The 26,584-nt window shown below is 46.1% G+C and overlaps 1 pseudogene; it reads left to right on the top strand.

The window, feature by feature from the left end:
* Positions 1-2,625: 2,625 nt before the first annotated feature.
* Positions 2,626-23,878, top strand: LOC103225454 (small ribosomal subunit protein eS4-like; annotated as a pseudogene).
* Positions 23,879-26,584: the final 2,706 nt, after the last annotated feature.

Genomic DNA, 26,584 nt, shown 5'->3' with positions numbered 1-26,584 from the left:
AACGCATCCTCCTCTCTGTGTACTGGGCAGGCCATCTCAACATTAAGAGTCTTAGTTTCCACCACAGCTAGAAAAAGGGAGTAATAGCTCTGCCTTCTGCACAGGACTGCCCTAGGCCCAGATAAGCTAATGTGTGGGAAATTGCTGTAGGCAGGTTAGGAATTCTCCTTTTCATTATTATTTATGTTCTTGGCTTGTAAAATGCAGGCATATTCTCAGTGTTCAGGATAGTACCTGGTGCTCAATAAATATTTGCTGAATACATGAATGAATGAACAAATCCAGTCCAAACTCAGTCCCAATAGATGAAGTCCTTCTATAATGATTCAGAGAGGGCCATCCAGACTTTGCTTGAACACTTCCCTTGGTGGAGAGCTCGCTACCTCTCAAGGAGTTTATTGTCAGCCATCTTGAATCTGTAACACTTCACCTCCTTGGTCTTGGTTCTGCCACCCAGAGCCTTTGCCTATCCTGAACATAGAGCCTTTCCGCACACCTCAGAAACTTCCTGTGACTTCTGCCAACCATGGGTCCACCTAACTCTGATGGAAGGAAGTAGAGAAATATTATGCTGGCTGGAAAGGGCACAAGGTCATATGAAGAGCTTTTCCTCAAAATGGGAGGAAGTTGTCTGGGTGGTAGGGGATGGAACCTGAAGAGCAAGCAGAATGAAGATGCAGGAGAGGAATGCATAAATATATGTCCCTCTATGGGACCTAAGCTATAAGGAGGTGGATCTCAGCCTCAGTCCCAGCCGAACACGGTGGTCCCATCCTCCTTGTCTGGGACTGGCTTAGGAATGAGCATGTGATTCAGTTATGTCCAATGAGATGTGAAGGGAAGTCTGCTGAGGGGCTTCTCTTAAGCAGCACAAGCTGGAAGAGACAGCCCCATTTCTGCCTCTGGTTGATGAATCTGAATGTGTTGCAACTGCTTAAGTCATGTTGCTGCCACCAAGACCAATACATGGAGAGGGGCATAACTAAGAGAATCACAGAGAAGTGGAGCTGGAGCTTTGATCAAACTGTGCCTGAAGGTGTTCTATGCCTGATTTCCTATAAGTGAGATCATAAACCTTATTGTGTAATCCCAGTGAATTGGCCATTGGCAAGTACCACCACCACGAGCATCCTAACAGATATGCAGATTTTAAAAATGGACTGTATTAATGTGGGCTCTTTAGTGACAAGTGCAAAAGCCCAATTCTGGCTCACTTCAGCAAAATAAACAAACAGAACAGAATTTGTTGGCTCAAATAACTGAAAAGTACAGAGTTGGTTACATCCAGGGATTCAGAAAATCAGGACTTATCTTTCTGTCTCTGCTCCACCAGCTCCATTCTTAGGCTGTCACTCCCAGATCATTAAAAAGGCCACTGGCCGGGCGCGGTGGTTCATGCCTGTAATCCCAGCACTTTGGGAGGCCAAGACGGGCGGATCACGAGGTCAGGAGATTGAGACCATCCTGGCTAACACGGTGAAACCTCGTCTCTACTAAAAATACATTTACAAAAATTAGCCGGGCACGGTGGCGGGCGCCTGTAGTCCCAGCTACACGGGAGGCTGAGGCAGGAGAATGGTGTGAACCCGGGAAGCGGAGCTTGCAGTGAGTGGAGATCGCGCCACTGCACTCCAGCCTGGGTGACAGAGCAAGACTCCGTCTCAAAAAAAAAAAAAAAATAAAAAAAAATAAAGAAATAAGAAAATAAAAATAAAAAGGCCACTGGACCCACAGTCTCACAGCTTTGCAGCCCCAGAAGAAGAGGACTGTTCTTTCCCAATAGTTTCAACACAAGTCCTGGCACTTAAGTCTCATAGGCTGCTTCAGGTCACATGTCCACCCATGAGCTAAGCATCAAAGCCAGAGGAGGAAAAGCATCAACTGGCCAAGAACGAGTGATGCCCCATTGTTAGACATGTCTAGGGTGAGACGTGACCAGATCAGTTCAATTCAACACATATGTGTTGAGTGCCTTCTATGTGACAAGCACTATCCCAGGTACTGCTGCCCAAAGAAGGGGAAATGAATTATGTATCTATTCCACCAACCATAAGACAAGTCAGAAAGACAGGAGCTCTGAGAAAGTGACAGCTGACATCCAACTGAGTTACAACCAACACACACCACGTTCCCTAATGAATCGCTGGTGCTGGAGCCACGTCAGTTGCTGGCAATTGTGAAATGGGCCACATCTACTTTCTTAGCCTCTGTAGAAACCCACTGACTTTGACCCAGTTGTCTGTGGGCCTGTGTTCTTCAGGATATGTTCATTTAATTTTTTTTTTTAGATGGAATTTCACTCTTGTTGCCCAGGCTGGAGTGCAGTGGTGTGATCTCAGCTCACTGCAACCTCTGCCTTCCACGGTCAAGCAATTCTCCAGCCTTAGCCTCCCGAGTAGCTGCGATTACAGGCACTCGCCACCACGCCCAGCTAATTTTTTGTATTTTGAGTAAAGACAGGGTTTCACCATGTTGGCCAGGCTAGTCTCAAATTCCTGACCTCAGGTGATCCACCCACCTCAGCCTCCCAAAGTGCTGGGATCACAGGCGTGAGGTACCACGCCCAGCCTGTTCCTTGAATCTTCAGGGGAGGAAGGTGAACTTCTTTCCATGCCTAAGGTAGCCATGGCTTATGGTCCCAAGAAGCATCTGAAGTGGTAGCAGCTCAAAGCAATGGTTGGAGGGGACACTGACTGGTGTGTTTGCTCCTCATCCATCCACCAGTCCCCACAAGCTGAGAGTGTGTCTCCCCCTCATCATTTTTCCTAAGAAACAGAATTAAGTATGCCCTGACCGGAGATGAACTAAAGATTTGGATGCTGCGGTTCATTAAGATTGACGACAAGGTCCAAACTGATAGAAGCTACCGTGCCGGATTCACAGATGTCATCGTCGACAAGACCAGAGAGAATTTCCGTCTGATCTGTAACATCAGGATCACTTTGCCATTCACCGTATTACAGCTGAGGAGGCCAAGTGCAAATTGTGCAAAGTGAGAAAAAATCTTGTGGGTACAAAAGGAATCCCTCATCTGGTGACCAATGATGCTGGCACCATCCACTACCCTGGTCCCCTCATCAAGGTGAATGACACCATTCAAGTTGATTTGGAGACTGGCAAGAGTACTGATGTCATCAAGTTCGACACTGGTAACCTGTGGATGGTGACTGGAGGTAAGAACCCGGGAAGAATTGGTGTGATCACCAACAGAGAGAGGCACCCTGCATCTTCTGATGTGGTTCATGTGAAAGATGCCAACAGCAACAGCTTTGCCACCTGGCTTTCCAGCATTTTTGTTATCGGCAAGGGTAACAAAGCATGGATTTCTCTTTCCCGAGGAAAGGGTATCCACCTCACCACTGCTGAAGAGGCAGACAAGAGACTGGCAGCCTACAAAAAGCAGTGGGTGAAATGGTGTCTAGGTGATATGTTAATAAGATCTTTGTACCCAATTTAAAATAATGCAGCCTAAAAAAATCGGGGTGTATTTGACCAACTGGATCAACTAATATAATGTTTTTAACTTGCAATTTGAAAATAACAAGTAGAGCTTATATTAGCCAAGAATTCGTGATTTATTGAAAATAACAAGTAGAGCTTATATTAGCCAAGAATTTGTCTGGTTACAAGTTACTAAAACGCAACTCAAAGTCAAGACTAAGAGGAGGCCAGTGAGGAGCTCAGGGTGAGAAATGTATGAAGGTGCTCACTGTCAGGCTTGTAAAGATGCCTCCTTCAATTTTGCTCCTTAAGTGCCTCATTTGACTTGCTGTTCCCACTTCTGATCCAACTCAAAGTAGCTTAAGCCAAAAAGGAAAAATTACAGGCTCAATAGCTGAACTAGAAAAGGCACAGTGGGGCTGGGCGCAGTGGCTCAAGCCTGTAATCCCAGTACTTTGGGAGGCCGAGACGGGTGGATCACGAGGTCAGGCGATTGAGACCATCCTGGCTAACACGGTGAAACCCCGTCTCTACTAAAAAATACAAAAGACTAGCCGGGCGAGGTGGCAGGCGCCTGTAGTCCCAGCTACTCGGGAGGCTGAAGCAGGAGAATGGCATGAACCTGGGAGGCGGAGCTTGCAATGAGCTGAGATCCGGCCACTGCACTCCAGCCCGGGCGACAGAGCGAGACTCCGTCTCAAAAAAAAAAAAAAAAGAAGAAGAAGAAAAGAAAAGGCACATTGATGAAGCTGGCCCCGAGTACACATGGACCCAGGGTTCAAATGCACCCATATTTATTTACTCTTCTCTCCCGCGGCCTCCTCTTGTCTCCCTCCTCATTCTCTCCTCTGCTTTTCTCTGCTAGTTTGCTTCAGTCTCTCCTACCACCATTAGTCTTTCTCCTTACAATTAGTTCATAGTCATATACAGCACCAGGCTAAGCTCTTTACCTTGCAAGCAGAACTAGGGGGAGGCAGAGGACTAAGAGAAAGACTTCCCATTGGCTATCTTGGGCCAATGTGCATGCCTGGACCAATCACTGTGGTGATAATATATTTGCCCAGTGTTGGACAGAACTCACCCCTGTGGTCTAGGGGCTGGAGGCTGAGACCAGAAGACAGGAGGGTCTGATGGGCAGACCAAGACAACTGTTAGTATTTCAAGTGTGAAATACTCTAGCCTTTATTTTTATCTTCCTATTGAAACAATTATTTTTAAATCACACAGTTTGATAATCTGAGGTTTCTTTTAAAATGCAACTATATTTGTTCCAGTAATAAAAATAAGAAGAAGGAAAAAAAAAAAAAAAAGCGGCCGGGCGCGGTGGCTCACGCCTGTAATCCCAGTACTTTGGGAGGCTGAGGTGGGCTGATCATCTGACGTCAGGAGTTCAAGACCAGCCTTACCAACATGGAGAAACCACGTCTCTACTAAAAATACAAAAATTAGCCAGGCGTGGTGGTACGTGCCTGTAATCCCAGCTACTTAGGAAGCTGAGACAAGAGGATCACTTGAACCCGGGAGGCGGAGATTGCAGTGAGCCAAAATCCCGCCACTGCACTCCAGCCTGGGCGACAAAGTGAGACTCTGTCTCGAAAAAAAAAAGAAAAGAAAAGAAAAAAAAAATGCGGCTATTGAATTACAGAATAGATTCCACTCAGGGGCAGGAAGAGGCAATGGGGAAAGTGATAAATTAGAAAGGAGAAATTAGAGCCAGCTCATAGAGGCCCTTGAGTTCATGATTTTAATACATTTGCATTAAATGCCTATTCAGTGCCAGGAATGGCAAAGTTTGGATTCTATTCTGTAAGCAGCAAGGATTATTTCGGGCAGAGGCATGTCAGAGTAAGAGAAACTGCTCTCTGAAAAGCCAACAAACCATGGGTGATCCTGGAAGAGAGATAACAAGCCCACCTGCTGGAGAGGTTGTCCCAGGCCCAGAAATCAGCAGGCAGCACTTGAGGAGCACAGCCTCAATGCTCCACCAGCCACAGTGCCCGCTGGGGGATGGTTTCTAGGATCTCGATGCCCGTAGGACAGGATCTGCCACCTTTCAAGTGGCCACAGGTTGGTCCCTAAGACCCTTGAGCCTCCATTTTCCTCATCTGCTCACTGTTTACCAAGAACACGTACATTGAGAAAACGTTGTGTCAAAAGACAACTAATATTTATCAAATGCTTATTCTGTGCTAAATCCTTTGCATGCATCATCTGATCAAATCTTTGTGACAACCTGTGCAGAGACAGCTAATTTTGCCCCATATTTGTTCTATCCATTGTTACCTGGTTTAAAAAAAAAAAAAAAAAACTCTACTCTTTGGCTGGGCACTTAAAACTGCACTTCTCAGCCCTCCTTGCAGAGGTATAACCGCGTGACTAAGTTCTGGCCAAGGGGAAAGAAAGGAAAGTGTCACATCAAACTTCTAGGGAATGATTTTTGTTTTGTTTTGTTCTGTTTTTTGAGACGGAGTTTTGCTCTTGTTACCCAGGCTGGAGTGCAATGGCACAATCTCAGCTTACTGCAACCTCCACCTCCCGGGTTCAAATGATTCTCCTGCCTCAGCCTCCCAAGTAGCTGGGATTGCAGCCATGCGCAACCGTGCCCAGCTAATTTTGTATTTTTAGTAGAGATGGGGTTTCTCCATGTTGGTCAGGCTGGTCTCAAACTCCTGACTCGGGTGATCCACTTGCCTCAGCCTCCCAAAGTACTGGGATTACAGGCGTGAGCCACTATGCCCAGCCTTCTAGGGAATGTTCTTAAAGGGAAAGAGGCACATTCTTTCTTTCTCTCTGTTGACTGGAATGTAGTCAAGATAGTTGGAGCTCCAGCATCCATCTTTGACCATGAGGTAGTAGCTAGGTATTGAGGATGACAAAGCAAGAAGATAAAAGACACTTGGGTCCCCAGTGGCTGTAAAGCCACCCTGGACTTCTCATATTTATTATAGCAAAGTGAACCTTTGTCTTTTTTGAGCCATTGTTGTTTGGTTTTTTCGTTACTCCCAACCAAACCTAATCCTAACTGCTATTCATAACTCCCTTGCACTGGCTGTCCCTACCCCCTTCCCTGCTTCACTTTTCTCCAGAGCACTTATTACCAGCTAATGTATTACATTTGAGTAATTTGCACATTTACCATTGGTCTCCTCCAATAGAATGTAAGCTCACAAGGGCAGGAATTTTGTGTGGTTTGTCCACTTTCACATTTCCACCTTTTCCATAGTTCTTGAACACGGTAGATACTCAGTACATATGTGTTGAATTGATTAATTGAAGGATAATTAACACTAAAGGTAAGTAATCTTACGATCTTATAGATGAGGATGCTGAGGCTCAGAGAGGGCCACAAATTAGAAAGGGATGGCTCCTGGAAATTCACCAAGGCAATCTGGCTGCAGAATGCATGCTCCTCAATACTAACTCAACTGCCAACAAATGCACAGAAGTCTCTCAAAAGCCTTCTAGCTGAAACCATACACTGTCTTTAATGGGGAAAGCTACACTTCTTCGGGGAGGAAATGTGAGCAGAAGTCCAAGGCCAAGAGGATTCTCTGAGGACTCAGGCTTAGTTACTAATGAATATTGGGAGTAAAAACGGGAAATCTCAAATATCCTTGATTCTAGGACACCATTGACTATAAGACACACCACCAATTTAATTGGGGATAGGAAAAGAAACACTTCATTAAACATACACATCAGTCACGAGAAACATTCTGATTTCAGAAACATTATAATGGAGAGAATCTGCATCTTCAGTTGAAGCGATGGGGTAATCAAAGATGCCTCCGAGAAACTTGTTAGAGGACTTTTCTTAAATCTTCCTGGGAGGAATACAGTTTGACCAATCTTTTCTGTAAGAGAACCTAAAACAAGGCTAAATTCTTTGATTTCCACCCACCACCCACATCTCTGCTACAGTTAATCACTCCCTTCCTTCCCGTGCACGCCTCTTTCAGTGAAGCTGTTGAGTAATGAATGTGTTATTATCTATTCTGTAATATGGGGCTGGAGAGTGAGAATCACATCCTTAATCATGCCCTGTTTGCTTCCAAGTCTCCAGCACAGAGCTAGATACGTAGTAGGCACTTAATGAATATTTACTAAGAGAAGGCACGAATGAATCAACGAGGAAATATATAGGAGAATGGATGAACGGTGATGCCCGCACCTGTCAGATTCTCAGTGCACAGGGTGTGTGTGTGTGTGTGTGTGTGTGTGTGTGTATCTGTTATCATGTGTGTTCCTTGTAGAATCCAAGAATGTCTCCAGGGATTTGAGCAGCATCAAAGAAGGCAAGAGCAGAAGAGAGACCTCCTTCCAAATAACTGGGGAAAGGCATTGATTATGTGACTTTGTAGAAGAGAGCTGCTTTCACAGTGGGAGTCGGAGAGGGGTCCAGCCTCTAACTCCACTAACCAAAAACCTCAGTGTCTCATCAACTCTAGAAGGAATCCTGCTGTTAACCTCACCTCCCCACTGCCCAACTCACGGGCAGGAGAAAGGCAAGGCATATTTTCTCCCCAAAATATGCAGAATGGCGGTTGCCATGAGCACTGGGATCTGCATGTTACTTGACATCCATTTTTTTAGAAGTCTGGTTGCTATGGTAACAAATACCATTTTCCAGACTAAAGATAAATCTCTGGTTCAAATCTGAGGGCGATGACGCTCTTTCTAGACATCTCTTGGAGTGGCAGGGTGGGACCACGCCTGTCACGTCAGGGCTCAGTAAACACGGAGGAATTCAATGGAATTGCACCGAAGCAGCCTATGAAAAATGTCTGATGGAAGAGGAGTGGAGCTCCCATTTCGGCCTGTCCGGGTTGAGGGGCTGCCTAGCACCCTCCTCCAAACCACCCCAGGCATTGTTGATACTGCCCATCACATAGGGAGCAAGTGCTTTCAAAGACCAGCAGTGTTGCTGGTTGGCACATATACCAAGAGCGGGCAGACACAGCCACAGCTAAAAAGCCAGATGTTCATTCAAAAATAGATATTTATTGAGCACTTGCTATTAGCTATGCATTGTCCTAAGCACTGTGAATACAGATACAAATCATCCCTGAGATGTCTACAACCTGCCCTCGAGAACACAGATGGGGCCAGGAGCAGTGGCTCATACCTGTAATTCCAGCACTTTGGGAGGCTGAGGTGGGAGGATTGGTTGAGGCCAGGATTTTGAGACAAGCCTGGGCAACACAGTGAGAGCCCTTTTTTTTTTTTTAAAGATGGCAGATGGTAAACAAAGAAGTATACTGTAGTTTATCAGCAGGTGTTACAGGCCGAGTAGTGGAACCCCCAAAGATGTTCACTTCTCAATCCCTGTTAATTATGTCAGTACATTACCTTATGTAGCAAAAGGGATTGTGCAGATGTGATTAAGTTAAGGATCTTGACATCAGATTGTCCTGGATTCTCTGAGTGGGCCCAAGGTAATTGCAAGAGTCCTTATAAGGAGGAGGCAGAAGCTGGGTGTGGTGGCGCATGTCTGTAATCCCAGTTACCCAGGAGGTTGAGGCAGGAGTTGGATCGTTCGAGGCCAGGAGTTTGAGTTCGGTCTGGGTAACAAAGCAAGACTTCATTGCTATCCCTCTATCTCTCCATCTATTTATTCAAGACAGGGTCTCACTCTGTCACACAGGCTGGAGTGCAGTGGCACAATCACAGCTCACTGCAGCCTCCAACTCCTGGGCTCCAGTGATCCTCCAGCCTCAGCCTCCCAAAATGCTGGGAATACACTGTGAGCTACCTTGGCTTGAGACCCTATCTCTAAAAAGAGAGGCTGGAAATCAGAGAGAAAAGATGCTAAGCTGCTGGTTCTGAAGACAGAGGAAGAAACTGTGAGCCCAGGAATGCAGGTGGCCTCTAGAAGCTGGAAAAGGCAGCTAGGGGAGAAACAGACTCTCCCTTAGAGCCTCCAGAAGGAACATAGCCGGCTGAGCACAGTGGCTCACACCTGTAATCCCAACACTTTGGCAAGCCGAGGCAGGAGGGTTGCTTGAGGCCAGGAGTTCGAGACCAGCCCAGGCAATGTAATGAGATACCATCTCTTAAACAAAAACAGACAAACAAAACTTAGCCAAGCATGGTGATACATGCCTGTAGTTCCAGCTACTCAGGAGGCTGAGGCAGGAGGACCACTTGAGCCCAGGGGTCCGAGGCTGCAGTGAGCTAAGATCACGCCACTGCATTCCGATCTGGGTGACAGAGCAAGACCCCGTCACTAAAAAATAAGAATAAATTAGAAGGCCATGGCTCACACCTGTAATCCCAGCACTTTGGGAGGCCAAGGCGGATGGACCACCTGCAGTCAGGAGTTCAAGACCAGCCTGGCCAACATGATGAAACCCCCATCTCTACTAAAAATACAAAAATTAGCCAGGTATGATGGTGCATGCCTGTAATCCCATCTACTCTGGAGGCTGAGGCAGGAGAATTGCTTGAACCCAGGAGGCAGAGGCTGCAGTGGGCCGAGATCATGCCACTGCACTCCAGCCTGGGCGACAGAGATTCCATCTCAAATAAAAAAATAAATAAATAAATAAATAAAATAAAAGGAACACAGCCTTATGGCCCTGTTTTAGACGTCTGATTCCAGAACTGTGTTGTTTTAAGCCACCGTTTGTGGCATTTGTTACAGGAACAATAGGAAACTAACACAGATGGTGAGGAGTGCTAGTAAAGACTACAGCAGAGATGTGAGCAGAGTGTGCTGGGGCAGGAGTGGGGAGGTGGGAGCTGGAAATGGTGTGACCGGCATGCTGCTCAGAGAAGGTGGCATTTGGGCCCAGATGTGAAGGGAGTGGTGAGGGAGCCCTCTGGGTGCCTGAAGAATATCCCTGGCCAAGGGAACAGCCCATATGAAGACTCCCAGGTGAGAGTGCCTGGTCTGTTGGGGTTAATAGCAAGGAAGTCAAAGTGGGGCAACACTCTGAGGGGTGGACTAGGGGATGAGGTCAGAGAGGCCACAGGGATGGCTGAGACAAGGCCTAGTTGGCCATGGGGAGCCATGAAGGATTTGGGGTAGGGGAGGGACATGATAAGACTCACTTTTTTTTTTTTTTTTGTGAGACAGAGTCTCGCTCTGTCACCCAGGCTGGAGTGCAGTGGCGCAATCTCGGCTCACTGCACGCTCTGCCTCCCGGGTTCACGCCATTCTCCTGCCTCAGCCTCCCAAGTAGCTGGGTCTACAGGCACCCGCCACCACGCCCGGCTAATTTTTTTGTATTTTTAGTAGAGACGGGGTTTCACCATGTTAGCCAGACTGGTCTCAATCTCCTGACCTCGTGATCCACCCACCTCGGCCTCCCGAAGTGCTGGGATTACAGGTGTGAGCCACGGCGCCCGGCCAATGAGACTCACTCCCTAAGGATCTAGCTTAAAGTGTTTGATTAGCACTCTTTGGATACAAGATAGAGTCTTGCAATCCTAAAAGGGCCCCTCTGCTGAGAACAGATTGTACAAGATCCTGGGAAGAGACATGGAGGGCAGTGTGGGGGATCGGTCAGAGTGGTGGGAAAAACTACAGGGAAAGGACGCAAACCTTCTGAAAGATCAGAAGGTTCTGCAGAGCCCTGGGGAAGCATAGCTGAAGGCAGCTGTTCTATAACCCTGAAGCAGAGGGCAAGGAGTAGGTACACGGGAGTGTGGGAGAATTTATCTTAAACAGGCTTGTTTACTTATGTTGACCAGGAACTGACCTTTGATGATCTGTGCGCGTGAGGTTCCCTGAAAGGGGAACAATAAATCTTAATTACCTACAGGTTGTGTTTGCGCCAGGTTTTCGGCATTGTGCCTGCACTGAATAAAAGAAAGCAGCTTCATCCTCTTGAGGCTGCTTTCTGGCCATGAAAGCCAGGCAGTCTCTGAGATGCTCTTATGCCGCATGCCTGTATCTGAGTACTCATTTTATCCGTCAGCTAGGGTCTGCGGTACAGACCCGGCAGGGTAGGGAAGAGGTTACTGCACTGATCCAGGTAATAGATGATGGTAGCTTGGACCGGGGTAGGAGCAGTAGACATGGTGAGAACGAGTCAGGTCCTGGGTGTAGTTGGAGATAGAGCTGACATGAATTGTCTGGACTGGTTAAAAGGTATGAAGGAGAGAGAAAAGCTGAGATTGATGCCAAAGTTCTTGACCTGAGCAACCATGGCTGACGTTGCCATTGTTGGTTTATGTCATTTTATTTATTGATTGAGTGAGATAGGGTCTTGCTCTGTCGCCCAGGCTGGAGTGCAGTGGCGCGATCATAGCTCATTGTAGCCTCAAACTCCTGGGTTCAAGTAATCCTCCTGCTTCGGACCCCCAAAGTGCTGGGATTGTAGGCATGAGCCACTGCGCATGGCTGGTTTATGTCACTTTCACTTTGAGTGTATTTACCTCCAAGTGGAGGGCAGAAAAGAGTCTGGAACTGAGAGAGTCCCGACTACAGATATAACTTGGAGGTCATTAGCTTATAAAATGGTGTTTTATGCCAACAGCCTGATGCACTCACCAGGAGAGCATGAGGCACTCCAGCATCTCAAGGTCAAGGAGATAAGAAATCAGCAAAGGAGCTTGAGATGGAGCTGCCACTAAATAAGAAGGAAACCAAGACAGGAGGTAAATAAAACATATTCAGGAGGAAGCAGTGATCAGCTATATCAAATGCTGCTGAGAGCTCAGTAGGGGAATCGACCGCTGGATTTAGCAGTGTGGCGATTGTCCGTGACCTTCAGAAGCACTGTGGAAGCCAAGGCCAGATAGGAGTGGATCCAAGAGAGAAGGAACTGAACCAACAGGCAGCATTTTTCTCAAGTTGTGCTGTAAAGAAAGACCGAGAAATAGGACAGTGGCTGGAGAGGAGATGTAAGAAAAACAGAGAGGCTTATTTACTTTCTTTTTTTTAGGTCTGTTTTGTATGATGGAAGAAATGATAGAACATTTGTATGCTGATGGAAAATAGTCCAAAAGAGAGGCGAGAGGGTAATTGATAACACAAGAAAACGCAAGGGCTCGCTGGACTGGCCTCCCTGGAGGCAGTGAGCAGGGATAGACCCAGGCATCAGGGGAGGGGCTGCCTTCAGGCTGGCGTTCAGCTGTTTATCCACAGGACGGAGGGAAGGCTGTGCCTGAGCACAGATGCAGGTGGGCGCTGATGAGTCTGGGGAAGTTCTCTTCCAATTGCTCCAATTTTCTCTAGGAAGTAGGAATCAAGATTCAGCTGAGAATAAGAACAGGGAAGGAAATGTGGGGGCTTCGAGAGAGGAGGAGGTGTGAAATTAGCGTCTAGAAGCGAGGGAGTGTAAACGGATGAGGGAAATATAGTAGAATTGCCTGGCAGGTCTGGGAGTTTACTGGAGACAATTGAGGAAGATTCTCTTTCTCCACCGTGCTTAGCTGCTTGGGTGCTTAGCATGTTGGGTGCTTAGCTGCTTGGGTGCAGGCTTGGAGTAGGTGGACACTTGTTTTCAACGAGATTTGGGCTTTTGCTGAGGCCAGTACAATAAAAAGAAGGGAAAAATAATGGCCCCTCAAAGATGTCCACCTTCTAATTCCTGGAATTTCAATCTGTCAGGCGACATAGCAAAAGGAAATGAGAATTAAGGTTGCAGATGGATTAAAGTAGCTGATCAAGCCAGGTGCAGTAGTGCACACCTGTAGTACCAGCTAGTTGGAAGGCTGAGGCAGGAGGATTGCTTGAGATCAGTCTGGGCAACATCACGAGACCCCGATCTTAAAATATTATTTTTAAAGCAGCTAATCAGTTGACCATGAGATGGGGAGATTGGGCCCGGTATCATCACAGGACTCCTCAGAAGAGGAAAAAAAGGTGGAAAAGAGAGAAGCAGAAAGATGGCATGGTGAGAAAGATACAGCCAATGCTATGGACTTTGAAGGTGGAAGAAGAAGCAATGAGTCCAGGAACACAGATGGCCTCTAGGAAGTGGAAGAGGCAAGGAGATTTATTCTTCCTAGAGCTTCCAGTGGGAACCCAGCCCTGCCGACAGCTTAATGTTAGCCCAGTGAAACCCACTTTGGACTTCTGACCTCCAGAACGGTAAGATAATACATTTGTGTTGTCTTAAGCCATTAGGTTTGCAGTAATTTCTTACAGCAGCAACAGGGAACAAATACAGGGATACACATGGAAGCAATGAGACTTAAGCTGAGTAAGGAGGGAAACGAACTAGGAGAAGGAAAAGGTAGGAAGGTCAGTGAATTGGAGGCCCAGGTAAGGGGGTCAAAGAACTGGAGATATGGGGTACTACATTCTTGTACTGGGGGATGCTGTAAACTGATGTTGCGAAGGGACTGCAGTTGTTGATAATGGCAGGGTCAAAAGTGTGACAATGGGGCCAGGTGCGGTGGCTCATGCCTGTAATCCCAGCACTTTGGGAGGCTGAGGCAGGCGGATCACCTGAGGTCAGGAGTTCGGGACCAGCCTGGCCAACATGGTGAAACCCCATCTCTACTAAAAATGCAAAAATTAGCCAGGCATGGTGGCACGCAACTGTAATCCCAGCTACTCGGAGGCTGAGGCACAATAATTGCTTGAACTGGGAGGCACAGGTTGCAGTGAGCCACGATCATACCACTGCACTCCAGCCTGGGCAACAGAGTGAGACTCTGTCTCCAAAAATACAAAAATAAAAAATAATAATTTGTTTAATGTATATGTTCCACTGATATGGATTCCACTCCCAAACAAGACTGTAAGCTCCAGAAGGGCAGGAACATTTCCCTTGTTCTCCTGCCTACCCACCTGCCTTGCACAACGCCTGGCAGGTAAGTGTTCAGAAATTACTTGTTGAATGACTGCTGGGGTGAATGAATAGCATCTGTATGTGGTTAGATTTGGGGCTCAAGTGGAAGGATTTGTGTTAATACCAGTTTCAGTACAAGATGTAGCCAACCTTGGCAGGGCATGGTGGCTCATGCCTATAATCCTAGTACTTTGGAAGGCTGAGGCAGGAGGATTACTTGAGTCCAGGATTTCAAAACCAGCCTGGGCAACATAGTAGGGCCCCATGTTTACAAAAGATAAACAAAGTGTAGTAGCATACACCTGAGGTGGGAGGATCACTTGAGCCCAGGAGGTCGAGGCTGCAGTGAGCAGAGATCATGCCACTGTACTCCAACCTAGACAACAGAGCAAGATCCTGTCTCACAAAAAAAAAAAAAAAAAGAAAGAAAGATGTAGCCAACCTCAAAATCCCCTTCTCTGGCCCTGTCTTCGATCCATCTGTTCTGGCTCAGAGCCTGGTGAGCTGCAGGTGTCTCCTCATCTGCATTCCTGAGATCCAGCTGTATCCAAATACTGGCCTTTTTTTGTACTGTTCTGTTGTTTGTTATGCAAACATGATTCTGCTTTGAACTGGACTGTAATTTGATGGATGCGCCAAGAGCTTATCTCATGGGTACAGGTGCACTGCAGGTAACATTTGGATCCATCAGCTTTGCTCACTTCTTGCATCCATCCCATTCAGTAGCTGAGCATCTGATTATAGACTAATGCTATTCTGAGGGCTCCTTTATGATTAAAATCCTTCAGAATGGTGACTTCTGTCACATTGCTCTTTTTCCTTATTCTCTTAGTCACAAATACACATGTACAATTTTGCCAAAGATTTTGAGCATGCCATACAGATTTTAGTTATTGCTCTGCCACTTATTAGCTGTGTGACCTTGCGCAAGTTATTGAACCTCTGAGCCTCAGTTCCCTCATCTGTCATATGAGGTTATAATAGTTCCTATCCTGCAAAAGTAACTGTGAAGATTGGCTATGATAAAGGAAACTGGTTTTGCATAATGCCTAAGTATTTACTAAGCTTTAAGTAAATATTGGTTTTGTTATATTAGAAATGAATATAGCTTCAAAGTCAATTACATCTTTAAACAGGTCTGCAGCAGAATTTAGGATATCCATGAGCATTCTAGAGCAAACAGACTCTTCTGAAGAACATGCATGCACATTTAGCACCAAAAGGTGCGCGCACACACGTACACACACACCCCCCTGCCTACAATGGAGATATATTCACAAGGTCAATCACAGTTCATTTCTACTTATCACTTACATAATCATTTACAAACACCTAGATATTAAGAAAATTGTACTTCAAGAGCATTGAAAACCCTGCCAGCACCTCTCTAAATGAAACAGTTCCCAGCCTTCAAATGAGGCACTGTACCAATCTCCATCAAGCAACCCAAGGTCACAAAGTGAGTCACTGTTGGAAGCGAACATTTCTAAAAAGTAATAAAAGTGTATGTGCTGTCCTTTAAGAATAACACTAACCTGCTGTCAATGAGGGGTTTGCTCTAAGCCAGGGGTGTCCAATCTTTTGGCTTCCCTGGGCCATTCTGGAAGAAGAACTGTCTTGGGCCACCAGTAAAATACACCAACACTAATGATAGCTGAAAAGCTAAAAAATTTTAAAATGGCCAAAAAAATTCATGTTTTAAGAAAGTATGAATTTGTGCTAGGCCGCATTCATAGCCATCCTGGGCCGCACGCGGCCTCGGGCCGTGGCTTGGACAAGCTTGCTCTAAGCTGTTTTCTTGCAGTGGAGGTGATGACAACAGAGGGGAGCTGGCAGCAGCAGGTCACATTCAGCTATTCAACAAACATCTTTTGAGTATCTACTGTGTTCCAGATGCTGTCCAGGCCACTGTGGAGTTGGCAGTGTTTAAGATAGATGCATTCCCTGCCCTCTACGTGTTAGAGTCTTGGGAGCAGAGAGAGAGAGAGGCAGCAAATAAATGATTACACAAATAGTTAACTGATTATAATTCTGATAGATGCTTTGCAGGGTTTATGTTGAGGTGCAGGACCCATGGAAGTCAGGAGGGGTCAGGAAACTTTCCCTAGAGCAGTGACACTTAATCATTGGCTTGAAAGATGAATAGACTAGAAGAAGAGATGGGGAGAAGGAAGGATGGGGACAAGGGGGAACAGCATCTGGAAAGTACCCAAAACAACAAGGTACTCAGGGTTTAGAGAAACTGGAAGGAAGCCAGCATAGCATGGCTTGGGCAGAGAGATGTTGTTGGAAAGGAGCTCACAAGGAAACTAGGGAGAGGGCAACCTTGCAGAGTTTTGGGGGCCAGTGTGACAGATTAGGATGGTATTTATCTTCTGCTGAGAGATAAACTGTCCCAAAGCTTAGCAACTTAATGACACTCATGTATCATCTCACAGTTCCTATAGGTTAGGAAGTCAGAAGCAACTTAGCTGCAGGCCCTGGCTCAGTGTCTCTCAGGAGGCTGCAGTCTACACATGAGCTGGGGCTGTGGGCATCTGAAGGTTGAACTGAGGCTAGAGGGTCCACTTCCAAGATGCTCACTCACAGGGATGCTGACTTGGTGCTGGCTGTTGGCAGGAGGCCTCAATTCCTTGCCATGTGGACGTCTCCATAGGATGGCTTGAGTATCCTCATGACATGGCCACTGGTTTCTGCCATGGCAAGTAATCCAAGAGCAAACAAAGCAGAAGCTACAGTATCCTTCAGAAATCACACAGTGACACTTCCACAATGTCTTATGCATTACTTAGTCAGCCCCATTCATTGTGGGAGGAGAATACACAGATTCACGAACACCAGGAAGTGAGGATCACTGGGCGCCATCTTGTAGTCTGGCCACAACAGCAATGTCTTCCATATCTCTTATGTGCCCCCCAGCCCAGTGTCTGGTGTTGAACTCAGCACCCACTTAAAATGATTCCTGGTCAAGTTTGGTGGCTCATGCCTGTAATCCCAGCACTTTGGGAGGCTGAGGTGGGAGGATTGCTTGAGCCCAGGAGTTTGAGACCAGCCTGGACAACATGGCAAGACCCTGTCTCCAGAAAATACACACAAAAAATTAGCCAGGCGTGATGGTATACACCTATAATCCCAGGAACTCAGGAGACTGAGGTGGAAGGAAATCCTGAGCCCAGGGACCTCAAGGCTGAGGTGAGCCATGATCGAGCCACTGCACTCCAGCCTGGATGACAGAGTGAGACCCTGTTTCCAAAAAAAAAAAAAAGATTCTTAAGATGGTAGGTCGAATTTACAAACCAAAAGGGACTATGGCAATCAGTTCAATTTCCCCTTTCATTTGTCAGAAAAAAAACGGAGTGAATACACAAATATGAACAAATTTATCAACTGATAGGCATTGTTTGGGAAGAACACAAAGTGTGTTTGCGTGTTTTTCCTCTGCTCTCGCACCACTACAACAGCAATCATCAACACAGAAGACTTCTCTGACCAAACGTGGGCAGGTTTTCCACCATCCACCAAGCAGCGGACACAAACTGAGTGTTCAATTAAATTCTGACGCTACCGGATTCCACAGGTAGATAGAATCAGATCCCACAGGTTGAGGGCTCAGTCCTCAAGACAGGCCTCCCCCTTCCCACTGCAGATCCCAGCTGCAATTCTGGGTCTCCAGAACTTCTGACCAGGATTCCCACAACCCCCGCTTTGGGTTCAATTAATTTGCTGGCACAGCTCACAGAATTCAGGGAAGCACTTAACATGTACTGACTTCCTATAAAGGATGTTACAAAGGAGACAGATGAAGAGATGCATAGGGTGAGGGGCATGTACGCATAGGGAAGGGGCACGAAGCTTCCATGCCTTTCCTGGACACACCACCCTCCAGGAACCTCCATGTGTTCAGCCATCCGGAAGCTCCTAAACCTGGTCCTCTTGGGTTTTTTTATTTTTGTTGTTTTTTGAGATAGAGACTTTCTCTGTCACCCAGGCTGAAGTGCAGTGGTGCGATCTCAGCTCACTGCAACCTCTGCCTCCTGGGTTCAAGCAATTCTCCTGCCTCAGCCTCCCAACTAGCTGGAACTACAGGCGTGCGCCACCATGCCCAACTAATTTTTGTATTTTCAGTAGAGACAGGGTTTTACCATGTTGGTCAGACTAGTCTCAAATTCCCAACCTCAAGTCGGGAGGTTCAGCCTCCCAAAGTGCTGGGATTACAGGAGCGAGCCACCACACCCGGCCAAGCCCTTGTCCTTTAAAGAGAGGGGCTAGTCAGCTCACTGCAACCTCTGCCTCCTGGGTTCAAGCGATTCTCCTTCTTCAACCTCCCAGGTTACAGGAGCCTGCCACCATGCCTGGCTAATTTTTATATTTTTAGTAGAGATGGAGTTTTACCATGTTGGCCAGGCTGGTCTTGAACTCCTGACCTCAAGTGATCTGCCTCTTGGGTTTTTATGACAACATTGTCAAAATGTGATTGGCCTCCAGGTATGGGGTGGGACCCTCTCTGGAATGAGAGTCTTTAGAAAAGTGGGTGGGAAAAGTAGCGTCCTGCCTTGGAGCAGGTGAAAGGAGGGTGGAAGAAGGTCTTTGAGGTTCTGTTTCCTGAGCCCTGCCCCTGAGGCCTAAAGCACCCAACAGTATGACAAAAGGGCTGTAACAAGGGTTACAGCATCATGAGCCAGGAACCGTGAGGACCTGAGGGAAAACCTGCATCTATCCTAACACTACAACATGGAGGTACTTTTACGTTTCCAGAAGCAAGTGATAATGCAATCAAGTATTTACAAGTAGGATACATGAATCCTGAGCACAATATGAACCACCAGAAAACTACCAAGGAGAACCTTCTCATTAGACGTGGAAAATTGAGATGAATTCCCCATCTCTTCCCCAAGCCTCACTAAAACAGGAAGGAATGACAGTGACCTTAGTGACAAAAAACAAATGAGAGGTGGCAGCAGCTGAGAGGTGGCGGCGACACTTTGGAGGATGAAAGACAAGGGGCAAAAGCTCAGCAGAGGGGAGAAGACTGCAACCCAACGAGAACCAGCCCAGCCACATCGTGTGGAGGAGCCTGGACACCCAGGAATTCCAAGCAGCAGACATTTCTGGTGATGAGGGCGCGGGTGGTGAGAAGGGAGGACCCGTTGAAAGCCCGCAGTGAGAGCCCCAGCTACCCTCCAGGATCCGGAGCAGCATGGAGATGGCCACTTTGCCCTCCACATCAGAAGCTGCACCAGACCTTTACCCTCTGAGGGACTGAATCAGTGAGTGCTAGACTGAAGCCCCCAGGCACAACCAAGGTTGAGGGAGCTGTGATCCTGAACACAGCATTGACTGATCAATGAGACCCCCTGGGCCCATCTTCAGTGCACTCCCAGTATGGGGACAGCCAGACTGACACACCCGCTCCATGAGGGCAGGAGACTCAAGGAGTGTTCTCTGGGAATAGTGACCGCAACTCTCGGTTTCCTTACAAATGGCTGAATTGTCAACAGAAAATGACACTCACATATGGTAAACCCTGTCCTTCCCTCTGCTCCCTGGCCCTCATACATAAGGAGCTTCCAATCAGCTTTTGTGCCTCTCAGCTTAGGACTGGATAACACTAATACCAAACATTAAAGGAAAGCTGCAAAGATAAGATTCAGACATTTACATTTTTAAACTAATTTTTTTTTTTTTTTTTTTTTTTTTTTTTTTTTTTTTTGGAGACAGTCTCACTCTATTGCCCAGGCAGGAGTGCAGTGGCACAATCTCGGCTCACTGCAACCTCCGCCTCCCAGGTTCAAGTGATTCTCCTGCCTCAGCCTCCCAAGTAACTGGGATTATAGGCACATGCCACCATGCCAGGCTAATTTTTGTATTTTTTAGTAGAGACGGGGGTTTTGCCATGTTGGCCCAGCTGGTATCAAATTCCTGACCCAGGTGATCCACCCGCCTTGGCCTCCCAAAGTGCTGGGATTACAGGGCATGAGCCACCACACCTGGCCTAACTAACTTCTTTTTAAACAGGAGAAAGGAACTCAGGTAGCAGATCAATGCAGGAAACTGAAGAAGACTTTTAAAAACAACTATAGCCTAGGTGCAGTGGCTCATGTCTGTAATTCCAGCACTGGGAGGCCAAGACAGGAGGATCACTTGAGCTTAGAAGTGGGAGGGCAACACAGCAAGAGCTTGAGAGCTCATCTCTCCCAAAAATTCAACAAAATTTGCTGGGCAGATGGCAGGCACCTGTAGTCCCAGCTACCCAGGAGGCTGAGACAGGAGGATCACTTGAACCTGAGAGATCAGGTCTGCAATGAGCTATGATCCTGCCACTGCACTCCAGCCTAAGCAACAAAGTGAGACCCTGTCTCAAAAACCAAAACAACTATCCCTAGAAAACCCTAAATATTCCACCAAAAAGACTTACAGTACTAATACATTAATTTCAGCATCCAGCATCAGTTGGACTTCCATGCATTAACAATGAACAATCTGAAAAGGAAATTAAGAAAACAATTCCATTTACAATAACATCAAAAGGAATAAAATACTTAGGAATAAATTTCACCAATGAGGTGAAAGACTTGTACGCCGGAAAACAAAACATTGCTGAAAGAGGCTGGGCACGGTGGCTCACACCTGTAATCCCAGCACTTTGGGAGGCCAAGGCAGGCAGATCACCTGAGGTCAGGAGTTCAAGACCAGCCTGGCCAACATGGCAAAACCCCATCTCTACTAAGAATACAAAATTAGCCAGGCATGGTGGCAGGCAGTTGTAATCACAGCTACTCAGGAGGCTGAGGCAGAAGAATCGCTTGAACCTGGGAGGTGGAGATTGCAGTGAGCCAAGATCACACCACTGCACTCCAGCCTGGGCAATAGAGCAAAACCCCATCTCAAAAAGAAAAAAAGGAAAATATTTACAAATCATACCTCTCATAAGGGATTAATATCCAGAATATGTAAAGAACTCAACACAAACAACCCAATTTCAAAATGGGCAAATGACTTGAATAGACATTTCTCCAAATAAGATAGACACACAATAGCTAACAAGAATGTGAAAGATGCTCAACATCACTAATCATTAGGGAAGTACAAAATCAAAAACCACAATGAGATGTCACCTCACACCCATCAGACGACTTCTTTAAAAAAGCGTATAGAGATATGGAGAAATTTGATCCCTTGTACACTGTTGGTGGAAATGTAAAATGGTGTACCTGCTATGGAAAACAGTAGTGGTTCCTCAAAACATTAAAAATAGAATTATATGATCTGGCAGTTCTACTTCTGGATAGATATCCAAAACAATTGAAAGCAGGGTCTCAAAAAGATTTTTTTATTTTTATTTTTTATTTTGAGACAGAGTTTTGCTGTTGTTGCCCAGGCTAGAGTGCAATGGCACAATCTCAGCTCACTGAAACCTCCGCCCCACCGGGTTCAAGCAATTCTCCTGCCTCAGCCTCCAGAGTAGCTGGGATTACAGGCATTTGCTACCACGCCCAGCTAATTTTTTGTATATTTAGTAGAGACGGGGTTTCACCATGTTGGCCAGGCTGGTCTCAAACTCCAGACCTCAGGTGATCTGCCTCGGCCTCCCAAAGTGCTGGGATTACAGGCGTGAGCCATCACGCCCACACTCAAAAAGATATTTACATACACGTGTTCATAGCAGCATTATTCACAATAGCCAAAAGATTGAAGCAACCCAGTGTCCATCAACAGATAAATGGATATACAAAATGTGATATACACAAACAATGTAATATTATTCTGCCACAAAAAGAAAGGAAATTCTGATACATATGAAGACATGCTAAGTGAAATAAGCCAGTCACAAAAAGATCAAAACTCTATGATCCCTTTACATGAGGTATCTAGAGTAGCCAAATCCAAAGAAATGGAAAGTAGAATGGTGGTTGCCAGGGGCTACGGAGAGCTGGAAATGAGGAGTTGTTGTTCAATGGGTATAAAGTTTCAGTTTTGCAAAATGAAAAAGTTTTAGAGGTTGGTTGTACAATAATACAAATAGGCTTAAGAATACTGTACTGTACACTTAAAAATGGTTAAGATGGTCAGTTTTATGTTATGTGTATGTAACCACAATTGAAAGATAAAAAATTTCAAAAAGCAACTACAATTAACATTCTTAGAGACACAAGAGAGAATATGATGTCCATGAAACGAGAATAAGATACTATAGAAAAAAAAACAAACAAACAAGAAATTGCTCTTAGAAGCAAAGATTTGTGAGGAGAGGGATTTTTTAAAATCTGATAGAAAAGTTGGATGATAAAGTTGAAGTAATGTCCCAGGAAATAGAAAAAACATTTTTTAAAATGGAAAATTGCAAAGAACACTTTGGAAAATTAGAGATTGAACTAAAATAGATCTGGAAAGAAAACAAAAAAGAGAAAACGGAAAGAGGAAACTAGCACTCACAGAAATTTCCCCAAAATTGATTTCCAAATTAAAAGACATTGATTTCCAGAATAAAAGGCCCACCAAGTGCCCATAGAAAACACACATCACTGTGAAACTTTAGGCCTCTGGAAGATCCTGAAAACTTCCAGAGGGAAAAATCAAGCCATACGCACAGGATAGGGTATCAGATTGTCATTTGACTTTTCAACAGCAACCATGGATCATGTCTTCAAAATTCTCAGGGAAATGTATCTCTACTGTCGAATTCAACACTGATATGGTTTGGATCTATGTCCCTGCCCGAATCTCATGGAGAACTGTAATCCCTAGTGTTGGAGGTGTGGCCTGGTGGGAGGTGATTGGATCATGGGGGCAGCTTTCCCTTTAGTACTGTGTTACAATAGTGAATTCTTGTGAGATCTGATTGCTTAAAAGTGTATAGCACCTCCCTCTCTCTTCCTCCTGCTCCACGTGACACCCGGCTCTCCCTTCGCCTTCTGCCATGATTGTAAATTTCCTGAGGCCTCCCCAGAAGTAGAAGCCACTGTGCATCCTGTATAGCCTGCAGAACCAAGTCAATTAAACCTTTTATAAGTTACCCAGTCTCGGCTTTTTTTAATTTTTTTTATTTTATTTATTTATTTTTTGAGACGGAGTCTCGCTCTGTCGCCCGGGCTGGAGTGCAGTGGCCGGATCTCAGCTCACTGCAAGCGCCGCCTCCGGGGTTTACGCCATTCTCCTGCCTCAGCCTCCCGAGTAGCTGGGACTACAGGCGCCCGCCACCTCGCCCGGCTATTTTTTTGTATTTTTTTAGTAGAGACGGGGTTTCACCGTGTTAGCCAGGATGGTCTTGATCTCCTGACCTCGTGATCCGCCCGTCTCGGCCTCCCAAAGTGCTGGGATTACAGGCTTGAGCCACCGCACCCGGCCGGCTTTTTTTTAATAGCAATGAGAGAATGAACTAACACAGACACCAAGGCACACTATCAATCAAAGTTAGTAGGATATATGCTCTGTCAAAACAAGAAAATAACAACAAAAACCAAGGGATCCAGAAAGCAGGATCCAACATAGGAAAGAAGCAAAGGAAACTCCCAGGATAGTAGTAGTGTAAGGTCCCAGGACAGTAGCTCCACAGGTCTCTGCATTCCAGGTGGGAGCCCAAAGAGGATGCCTCTAAGAGGGATGTCCCTAAGAAACACAAAGAACTGGAAAAATCACCTGGTATGTTCAACCAGGTCAAGAGGAGTTTTACTGTTCCATTGGAGAAGTAGAGGATAAATTAGTGATAGGTATACGAGGAAGTTTTTTTGTTTGTTTGTTTTTTGTTTTTTGTCTTTTGTTTTTGAGATGGAGTCTCACTCTGTCACCCAGGCTGGAGTGCAGTGGCGCAATCTTGGCTCACCGCAAGTTGCGCCTCCTGGGTTCACGCCATTCTCCTGCCTCAGCCTCCAGAGTAGCTGTGACTACAAGCGCCCGCCACCATGCCCGTCTAATTTTTTCTTGTATTTTTAGTAGAGATGGGGTTTCACCGTGTTAGCCAGGATGGTCTTGATCTCCTGACCTCGTGATCCGCCCGCCTCAGCCTCTCAGAGTGCTGAGATTACAGGCATGAGTCACCGTGCCCAGCAAGAAAGATTTTTTTCTTAAAAAATGAGGCAATTCCTAACTTCTGAAAAAAACAAAAAAGTTGTCCAACAAGGGAAGTAAGTAGAATCATGGCACACTTTAAGGCTCAGCTCTGAACAATATTTACATAGTTATAACAATTAAACCCTGAATACTGGTGCAACAGAAACAATAAAATGTTCTAACTCAACAGGGAGAGAGGGAGGAGGAAAACTGTGTGTGATGGGGGTGGATAAAAGAACAATATTCCTCATCTTCTGTAACAGGGAGACAATATATAAGAATTTAAAAACTGAAATGTCTGAATTAGAAGGGTCAGAGAGATGGAGGCATATGACAGAAATGCCATCTAAAATGTACAGAAGAGCCAGGTGCGGTGGCTCACGCCTATAATCCCAGCAGTAGCCAACCTAGCCAACATAGTGAAACCCCATTTCTACTAAAAATACAAAAATTAGCTGGGCATGGTGGCAAGCACCTGTAGTCCCAGCTACTTGGGAGGCTGAGGCAGGAGAATTGCTTGAACCCAGGAGGCAGAGGTTGCAGTGAGCTGAGATCACACCACTGCACTTCAGCCTGGGTGACAGAGCCAGACTCTGTCTCAAAAAAATAAAATGTGTAGAAGAGTGGTTGTCTTTGGAAGTGGGAATTGGGACTAAAAAAGAATGGGGTAAGGGATTGATTTGTTTTAAATTATAAGCCTACTATAAGCCAGGTATTTGGCTTTTTAAATTAATATTAGCATAAATATGGTATCGATGTTTGAAAAAAGAGAAAAGATCCAACTGCATGCCAGTCTATGAAGTAGTGACAACCTGGTGCCAGGCTGGGCGCTCTTACCAAGGAAAGGAGTGAAGAGAAAGCTTAACAGAGAAGGCAGCCCTGGCCCCATTCATGATGAGTTTGGCCTCCACGCCTGGGACCAGGCCAGCTTTTTGCAACATCTAAATAGAAAGGATAGTGGAAGCCCAGAGGGCAGGTGAGCCCTCTATACCAGGGGTCTCCAACCCCTGGGCTGCCGATCGGTACCAGTTCGTAACCAGTTAGGAACTGGGATGCACAGCAGGAGGTGAGTGACAGGCAAACGAACATTACTGCCTGAGCTCCACCTCCAGTCAGATCAGCAGCAGCATCAGATTCTCATAGGAGCGTGAACCCTACTGTGAACTGCACATACAAGAGACCTAGGTTGCGTGTTCCTTATGAGAATCTAATGCCTGATGATCAAGTGTGGTGGCTCACGCCTGTAATCCCAGCACTTTGGGAGGCCGAGGTGGGTGGATTACCTGAGGTCAGGAGTTTGAGACCAGCCTGGCTAACATGATGAAACCCTGTTTCTACTAAAAATACAAAATTAGCCGGGTGTGGTGATTTGTACCTGTAATCCCAGCTACTCGGGAGGCTGAGATACGAGAATCACTTGAACCCAGGAGGCAGAGTTTGCAGTGAGCCAAGATCGTGCCACTGCACTCCAGTCTGGGTGACAGAGCAAGACTCCATCTCAAAAACAAACGAAAGAAGAAAGGATTGAACTAATGCCTGATGATCTGAGGTAGAACAGTTTCATCCTGAAGCCATCCCCCTCCCCTCCATGGAAAATTGTCTTGCATAAAACCGGTCCCTGGTACCAAAAATGCTGGGGACCACTGCTCTTATAGTAAAAAGGTTAGAGGAAGAACAGAATGCCCAAGACCAAGCTTGCTTTGGGGTCAAGGGATTGTAACATAAAAACAGACTACTGGGTTTCCTGTGGTTTCACAGTCCCAGGTGACACCCTCCCCATCCCCTGAGAATTTTTCCAAGGAACAATGGGAATAGAAGTCACACCACCAGAATTAAGGAAAGTGGGGCAGGCTCCGGAGCGAGTAGAGACCCTCAGCGTGCAGCCCACATATACCTGTGGCCACTTGATCTCTCGCCCGCTGGTAGGCAGGAGGCTTAGGGTTGCCAGATACATGCAATACTTGGACATACTTAGAGTTTACAGTGCTGTTTTTGGCCAAGTGTGGTGGCCCACACCTGTAATCCCAGCACTTTGGGAGACTGAGACAGGTGGATCACTTGAGGCCAAGAGTTCAAGACCAGCCTGGCCAACATGGTGAAACCCCGTCTCTACTAAAAATACAAAAGTTAGCTGGGTGTGGTGGCACATGCCTATAATCCAAGCTACTTGGGTGGCTGAGCCATGAGAATGGCTTGAGCCCGGGAAACAGAGGTTGCAGTGAGCCAAGATAGCACCACTGCAGTCCAGCCTGGGTGACAAAGTGAGACGCTGTCTCAAAAAAAAAAAAAAAAAAAAAATGGTTGTCTCTGAAACACATTTAATTACATTTCCTGTTAATTACATTTCC

This window comes from Chlorocebus sabaeus, chromosome 20 (genome assembly GCF_047675955.1).
Source record: "Chlorocebus sabaeus isolate Y175 chromosome 20, mChlSab1.0.hap1, whole genome shotgun sequence".
NCBI lineage: Eukaryota > Metazoa > Chordata > Mammalia > Primates > Cercopithecidae > Chlorocebus > Chlorocebus sabaeus.
The sequence above is the reverse complement of the archived record's forward strand: the minus strand, read 5'-3'. Positions and strand labels throughout refer to the sequence as shown.